General features: G+C 46.6%; 1 protein-coding gene across 3 annotated transcripts in view; it reads right to left on the reverse strand.

Moving 5' to 3' along the window:
• ACAP2 (ArfGAP with coiled-coil, ankyrin repeat and PH domains 2) overlaps nucleotides 1-7,231 on the reverse strand; it is a 116,107-nt gene that overhangs the window by 108,527 nt on the left and 349 nt on the right. The window lies entirely within an intron of this gene.

Raw genomic sequence — 7,231 nt, forward strand, 5'->3', positions numbered from 1 at the left:
CAAATATCGTGCCCATCTGCAAGAAAGGGAAGGAGGAGGATCCAGGGAACTACAGACCAGTCAGACAAACCTCAGCCCCTGGAAAAATCATGGAGCAGATCCTCAAAGAATCCATTTCTAAACACTTGGAGGAGAAGCAATCAGGAACAGTCAGCACAGATTCACCAGGGGAAGTCATGCCTGACCAACCTGACTGCCTTCATGATGAGGCGACTGGCTCTGTGGATGAGGGGAGACCGGGGGATGTGATGGACTTTGACTTTAGCAAGGCTTTAGATACGGTCTCCCACAATGCTCTTCCAGGCGAGCTAAGGAAATACAGGCGGCATGAATGGACTATAAGGTAGACAGAAGACTTGCTGGAGCATCGGCCTCAGGGAGTAGTAGTCAATGGCTCGATGACTAGTAAGCAGCCGGTATCAAGTGGAGTGTTCCAGGCATCGGTCCTGGGGCCGGTTTTATTCAATGTTTTCATCAATCACCTGGAAGACGGGATGGATGCACCCTCAGCAAGCCTGCAGATGACACCAAGCTGGGGGGAGTGGTAGATATACTGGAGGGCAACGCTAGGATTCAGAGTGACCTGGACAAATTGGAGGATTGGGCCAAAAGGAATCTCAGGAGGTTCAACAAGGACAAGTACAAAGTCCTGCACTTAGGACGGAGCAATCCCCTGCACCAGTGCAGGTTGGGGGCCATGGGCTAGGCAGCAGCTCTGCAAAAAAGGACCTGGGGGGACAGGGGGCAAGAAGCTAAATAGAAGCCAGCAGTGTGCCCCTGTTGCCAAGAAGGCTAACGGCATCCTGAGCTGCACTGGTAGGAGCAAAAGTGTTGCCAGTAGATTAAAGGTAGTGATTCTTCCCCTCTGTTCAGCACTGGGGAGCAATCTGGAATCCTGTGTCCAGTTTTGGGCCCCCTGCTACAGAAAGGATGTGGACACATTCAAGAGAGTCCAGCAGAGGGCAATGAAAATGGTTGAAGGCTCGGGGACATGACTTGTGAGGAGAGGCTGAGGGAACTGGGCTGATTAAAACTGGAGAAGAGAAGACTGAGGGGGGATTTAATAGGAGCCTTCATCTCCCTGCAGGGGGGCTGCAAAGAGGATGGAGCTGGACTGGTCTCAGTGGGGGCAGATGGCAGAATAAGGAGCAATGGACTCCAGTTACAGCAAGCAAAGTTTAGGTTGGATATTAGGAAAAAGGTTTTCATGAGGAGGGTGGTGAAGCACTGATCCAAGCTACCCAGAGAGGTGGTGGGGAGTCTCCATCCTTGGAGGTGTTTAAGACCTGGGTAGAGAAAGCCGTGGCTGGGATGATGTAGTTGGGGCTGGTGCTACTTTGAGCAGCGGGTTAGACTAGATGTGACCTCCTGAGGTCACTTCCAATTCTCATTGTCTGTAATGAAAAGACATTTTGAAAGAACTGGATTAAATTAAAAAAGGTTCTAAGTTATCATATCATGAGTAAAATCTCTCTGAGCCTGAGTGTACAAAAGCTGAACACCTACAATTTTTCAATGAGTGAAAGTTCAAAGTGTCAGCATCCACGCAACATAGAGTATAACCATCACCATTCCAACTTAATTCAGATACTTCATGTATATATACACGTAAATTATTTTAGACCATAATCCTAATATCACATACAAATGATTAACTTTAAGCCCATTAACAACCTCACAAATTTAAGAGGATTACATGTGCACAATATTAGCCATACTGTACTGTAAATATCTGCAGCATTACAATGACAGAATACTAGATACTGTAACATATACATTGACAGCACACTGCCATAGCACTATATCAAAAAGATGCCAAGGACAAGCTTTCCTGGATTTCTGTTCCCTTAAGGACCAGAACTGAGCACTGGGAGGTAAACACATCACTTTCCTCTTACAATACTGATCCTGTGTTTACTATCAAAGCAGCCTATTCAAATAATAGTGGTAAATCCACTGAATTTGATTAATACTAGTTCATTGTTTTTCTGCCTATGTCTCAATTTTGTCCTTCATACCAAGTCACACTATGTGCCAATCTGAGGGTGTTTTTGCATACCTAGGGCACATGCAAGGGATTGAACCATGTATTGTGCAGGGCATCCCAATGTAGTAGGTCACAAAGCAGTGTATACACCACAGAGACCCCACTGAAACACATGATATAGGGCAGTGATGTTGCAGGTCAGTGGCCCTGCAGGTCAGATGAGTGAAGTGGAATCAGTCTGCAAGCCAGAATGAGCCCTGGGGCCCACACCGCCCCTCCCCTGCCCTGCACACATGGATGGAGTCCCAGGGGCCCTGGCACCATCCCCTCCTCCCCCTTGTGTAGAGACTGGGACCCAAGTGCCCTACACTGCCCTCTTATGCCCCATGCATGCTGGGACTGGGTCCCAGGGCCTGGCACCATCCCCTTCTGCCTGCCCACATGCCAGGATTGGGGACCAGTGTCACTGCCTCCCACAGCAGGAAAACACCCTGCGTGCTGGGATAAGGTGCTAGATCCAACATGCAAGGCCTGAGATTCCCAATGTGTTCAGAGATTTGGCAGCAGGTGAGCGGTGCTACCACGCACCCACTGGCAAATTTCAGTAGGTGAGTGGTGGACCCATGAGAAGCCCTATAGGCCAGATGACACAGGGCTGCAGGTCAGATCTGACCTGTGCGCTGGACATTCAGTACCCCGATATAAGATACTGTAAGTAAGCGGCTCGCTTTCTTAAATAACCTAGATTTTAGCTTGACAAATGACTGTTCCACGGGTCAGTGGATCCTATCAACTAAGCTTCAATTCCACAATGAGAAGAAAAAGATTTGCCCCAAAAGCAATGGAGGAAAAGGCAAGAGTATCCGATGCAGCGAAGGTCTTTTCAGACAAACCTAATGAAAAGGGAAAGATTTAATTCAGCCTTCCAGTGACAAAAGGGTGGATGATGCTCCAATTAGGGCAGAAATTATTTCAAACTATAGTTAGAGGGCAGGGGGAAAATAATCTGGACATCAATTCATATTTTTCAAAGGACAATGTATAAAAGAACCACTAAATTCTCTAAATATAATGGCAAAAGTCACAAAAACATGAGTTATAAAATAGTAGGTTTCAACCAAAAGCTATAAAAAGAATTTTCATTTTTTCAGCAAAGAGACTGAGAACTCATTGAGAATTCCCAACAGACTCGAGCACAAGGATTTAGTATCCTTATGCTGCATTATGTCTTATCTGAAGCCCATGAAATTAAGACTAATTACTCTCTTTGATCTGTAATGGAATAAAGAATACTGCTTCACTTTGCTTTAATCTTCTGTGATGTGGTAAACATAGTCATAAAGATACTTCATTCATATTCTTCTGTGTATACGGAAAATGAGTCAATTTGCCCTAAAAACTAGTAAAAATACATCAGATCCCAACAAATGACAGAAAGAGAACTTCCATATTTTTTATAAAGAACAGAACATACTGGACGCGTCCAGATGAGCACGCACATGCAGTCTGTGGCGCCGCAAACCCGTCTGCAGTACCACAAGCCACATACAATACACATTCGCCACATTGCTAATTAGCACCACAGCGGGGCAGGGGGGGTGATACCAGGAGACCCCAGTATCAAAAACATCCACGCCAAAAAAAAAAGTGAGCTGGCACACGTGACAGCAGCGCGCACTGCCAGAAACCAGAGCATGGTCAGCCCGGGCCACACCCCAGCTGCTGGTCAGGCTCCACACACCCGGGTCACTACTGCTGGAGCTCTGGCAGGTCCCCAGGTAAGGCTGCTGAGACCAGCCCAGAAGCTGGCCCCAGCCTCTCCTACCCCATCCACAGCATTTTTCCCTATGCTAACCCCATGAGCAGAGGCGTGCACCAGGGCAAAAAGCAGCAGCATGAATTTGTGATCAGGAACAGCCACCTGGATCTACCAAGAGTAAGTCACGCCTGACCAACATGATTCTTTCTACAATAAGGTGACAGACTCTGGATGGAGAGATACCAATGGATGTGGTACACCTTGACTTTAGCAAGGCTTTTGACACTGTCTCTCATAACATTCTCATCAACAAGCTAAGGAAATACAGACTAGATGAAAGAACCGTAAGGTGGATACATAAACAGTTGGATCATCCCACGCAACAAGCAACCATCAATGGCTCAAGGTCTAGCTGAGAGGAGGTAGCAAAGGTGGGTTCCCAGGGGTCTGTCCTCAGTCCAGTACTATTCAATATCTTCATTAATGATTTGGACAATGGGACTGAATGCACGCTTAGCGAATATGATGATGACACCAAGTTAGGTGTAAAGTTGCAGACACTCTGGAGGCAGGGGTAGAATCCAAAAGGACCTGAATAGACTGGAAAAACGGTCCACAGTGAACCAGATGAGATTCAACAAGGAGAAGTAAAGGCTTGCACTTGGGACAAAATAATTGCACGTACAAACAGAGACTCAGGAATGAATGGCTCGACTACACTACTACAGAGAACACCCTGGGGGTTACACTGGATCATACCCAGAGCGACCATCCATCCTGGGCAAATCTGAACATTCCTGGCTTCTGCAGTCTGGGCTGGCCAGTTGGTCTAAAACACCAGAGCAGAGTCCAGGGGGGAAGCAGAGCAGCATGTGCACCAGGCAGGCAGCCAAGCAGGTACCATTGCTGCTGGGTGGGAGCAAGGCAGGCGAACTGCCCGCTTCAGCATGGTATCCACTTTTGGGCCCCACACTTCTAGAAAGATGTGAACATATTGGAAAGGGCAACAAAGATGATTAGGGGCCACGGAGGCAAAACTTATGAGGAAAGGCTAGAAGAACCAGGATTACTTGGTCCGGAGAAGAGAAGAGTGAAGAAGAATTTGATAACAGTCTTCAAATACCTGAAACACAATTATAGAGAGGATGAAGATGAGCTTTTCTCTGTGACCAAAGGGAAGAAGACTAGGAGCAATCACCTGAAGATTCAGCAGGGGAAACTGAGGCAGGATATGAGGAGGAACTTTTGACTATGAGGATGGTCAAATATTAGAATGGGTACCTAGAGAAATCTGGATTCTCCATCCTTGGACATTTTCAAGAGCAAGTTAGATGTACACTTAGCTGAGACGGCTTATAGTCTTGGGCAGGTGCCTGGAGTAGATGACTTTGTGAGGTCCATTCCAGCACTACTTTCCTGTGATCCTAGAGTACCCTTCCCAGAGGCTTACAGTTGCCACAACATTCACTGAAATCTGTTCAGAAGCTAAACAGAGGTATCCTGCAACAGTGTGGGGCCTGCATTCCTCCAGTAAAAGACGTGTCTCTGAGTTGTACTTATAAAGTAGGCCAGATTTAATGCCAGGTTAAGACTAATGTAAAAAAATTAAAAATAAAATCAACCTGTAACACACAAGTCACCAATTTACATACACTAGACTTGCCAGACCGCATTAGCTAATCTTAGATGAACATAGAATCCTGACTAGTCATTCTGGAAAAGAAATACCTACAAACTAGTCAGAAACAAGAAATTATTTCACTTTTAGGTACTAATTGGCAACACATTTTTCCTGTATTTTTTCTCTCCCTCATTCTCTCACCATATGTCCTGCAGTTCAGAGTTCAGGAAACAAACATTCCCTTCAAAACAGCAAGAATCTACAATTCTCATTAGCAGCGACAGAAGCGAACAAAATAAAAATGACCCTAAGCACCCATAACTTCTTCCCACTGTATTTTTCAGATTGAAATATTCTATTCACATTTTCTAATGGGCTGGTACAGTTAAATGTTACAAAAGCAGCAGAATCCTTTTTATTTTTTTTAGCAAGACCTGACACTTAAGATTTCACTTGTAGGTGATGTGGAAATACCTCTCTATTTGCTTCTCCTTTTTAAATGCAAAAGGCCTCTCTGCTCTGTTACGCTACATTTGTTTCACATATTACAAAGGAAATCATCCCATAGTTACAAAAAGACTTTTTTTTTTTAAGTGCTTAACCAATCCCTGACAGTTTAAAAGTTGGGTTGGGTTCTTCCCTTATTTTCAGCATACGCAAGCATGATCTTAATTCTTTATCTAGCACTTTTCTGCCAAAAGTCCCTGCTGCACAGAGCTCTGTCCGAAGCCAGCTCTCCCCAAGCTCCGGAACCCCTCCTTGAAGCAACATCTTCATTTGCGGTAAGCTGTACACACAAGCTAGAACTGTGCCTTGCATCTGTCTGCCCTTCAATTTGTCAGCATTTTAAAAGGGGATCAGGAAGGAAAATGCTTCGTGTCTCACTGAGCCCCAAGTGCTTCCTGTCTCCTAGCAGCATGTGGTTTTTGCAGAAGTGGTTCACACTCAGTAAAACAGGCTGACAGTGGAGCTCTCCCTCCACATGATACTTTGCAGGTCCACAGCAACTCCCTCTCCAAGACTTCCGCGTGCCACTACTTTATCTGCAATTCCTCAAATCTTTCTATTCCGAACGCAGAGAACATAAGAACTGCCACTGACTGGGTCAGACCCTAGTCCATCTTGCCATGTCTCCTGTCACATGGGGCAGAGAGTGGATGCTGAAAAGGAGTGAGTAGGGTTTGACAAAAGGTTTTTTCCACTGCTCTACTTCCAAACACTGTGCTTTCTAGTGCACTAACGCACATGCACTCCTTTGACAACAATAACTTTTGTCAGAGAGGGATGCTTCTGCAAATGATGCCTGCTAAGTTAAGATTTGCAGAGCTCATTACTCAAGAAAACAGCCTATACAACTATGCAAACAGGCACCACAACATCAGTGTTGAGCTACACCTGGAGAAACGGGGCAGGGAGATGGTGACTCAGGGACTGTGAGTCACCACATCCCTGAACTCCTCCCCACCAGGGGGGCAAGACAACAGCCGAGGTTGACACGTCCAGGCCCCACACCTCAGCTGCGCTGCACTGCACTATGCTGCAGGGATCACCCACTACAGGGAAGCCGGAGAGGAGCCACTGCTACTCGGCTACGCCTGTTCTCCCTAAGCAAGCTCCACACACGTGAGCCACGCGATCGCCCTGCAGCAGCCCACTGACCACCACGATCTGGCTCTGAGCTTGGATGTGCTGCTCGTCAGCTCCACCTCTTTCCTCGGGGGTCTAGTTGAAGTGCGACAGAGACAGCACAGGGACACCAGCACGCACCCACCCAAATGGGCAGTGCCTGGGCAAAAAGGGGGGATAGTGACGTAGGGTCCTGCTGGCGTTGAAATGTGAGGGGGGAGGGGACCCTTCCACGCCC

The sequence above is a fragment of the Crocodylus porosus genome, unplaced genomic scaffold (assembly GCF_001723895.1).
Source record: "Crocodylus porosus isolate Cpor-Errol unplaced genomic scaffold, CroPor_comp1, whole genome shotgun sequence".
Lineage (NCBI taxonomy): Eukaryota > Metazoa > Chordata > Crocodylia > Crocodylidae > Crocodylus > Crocodylus porosus.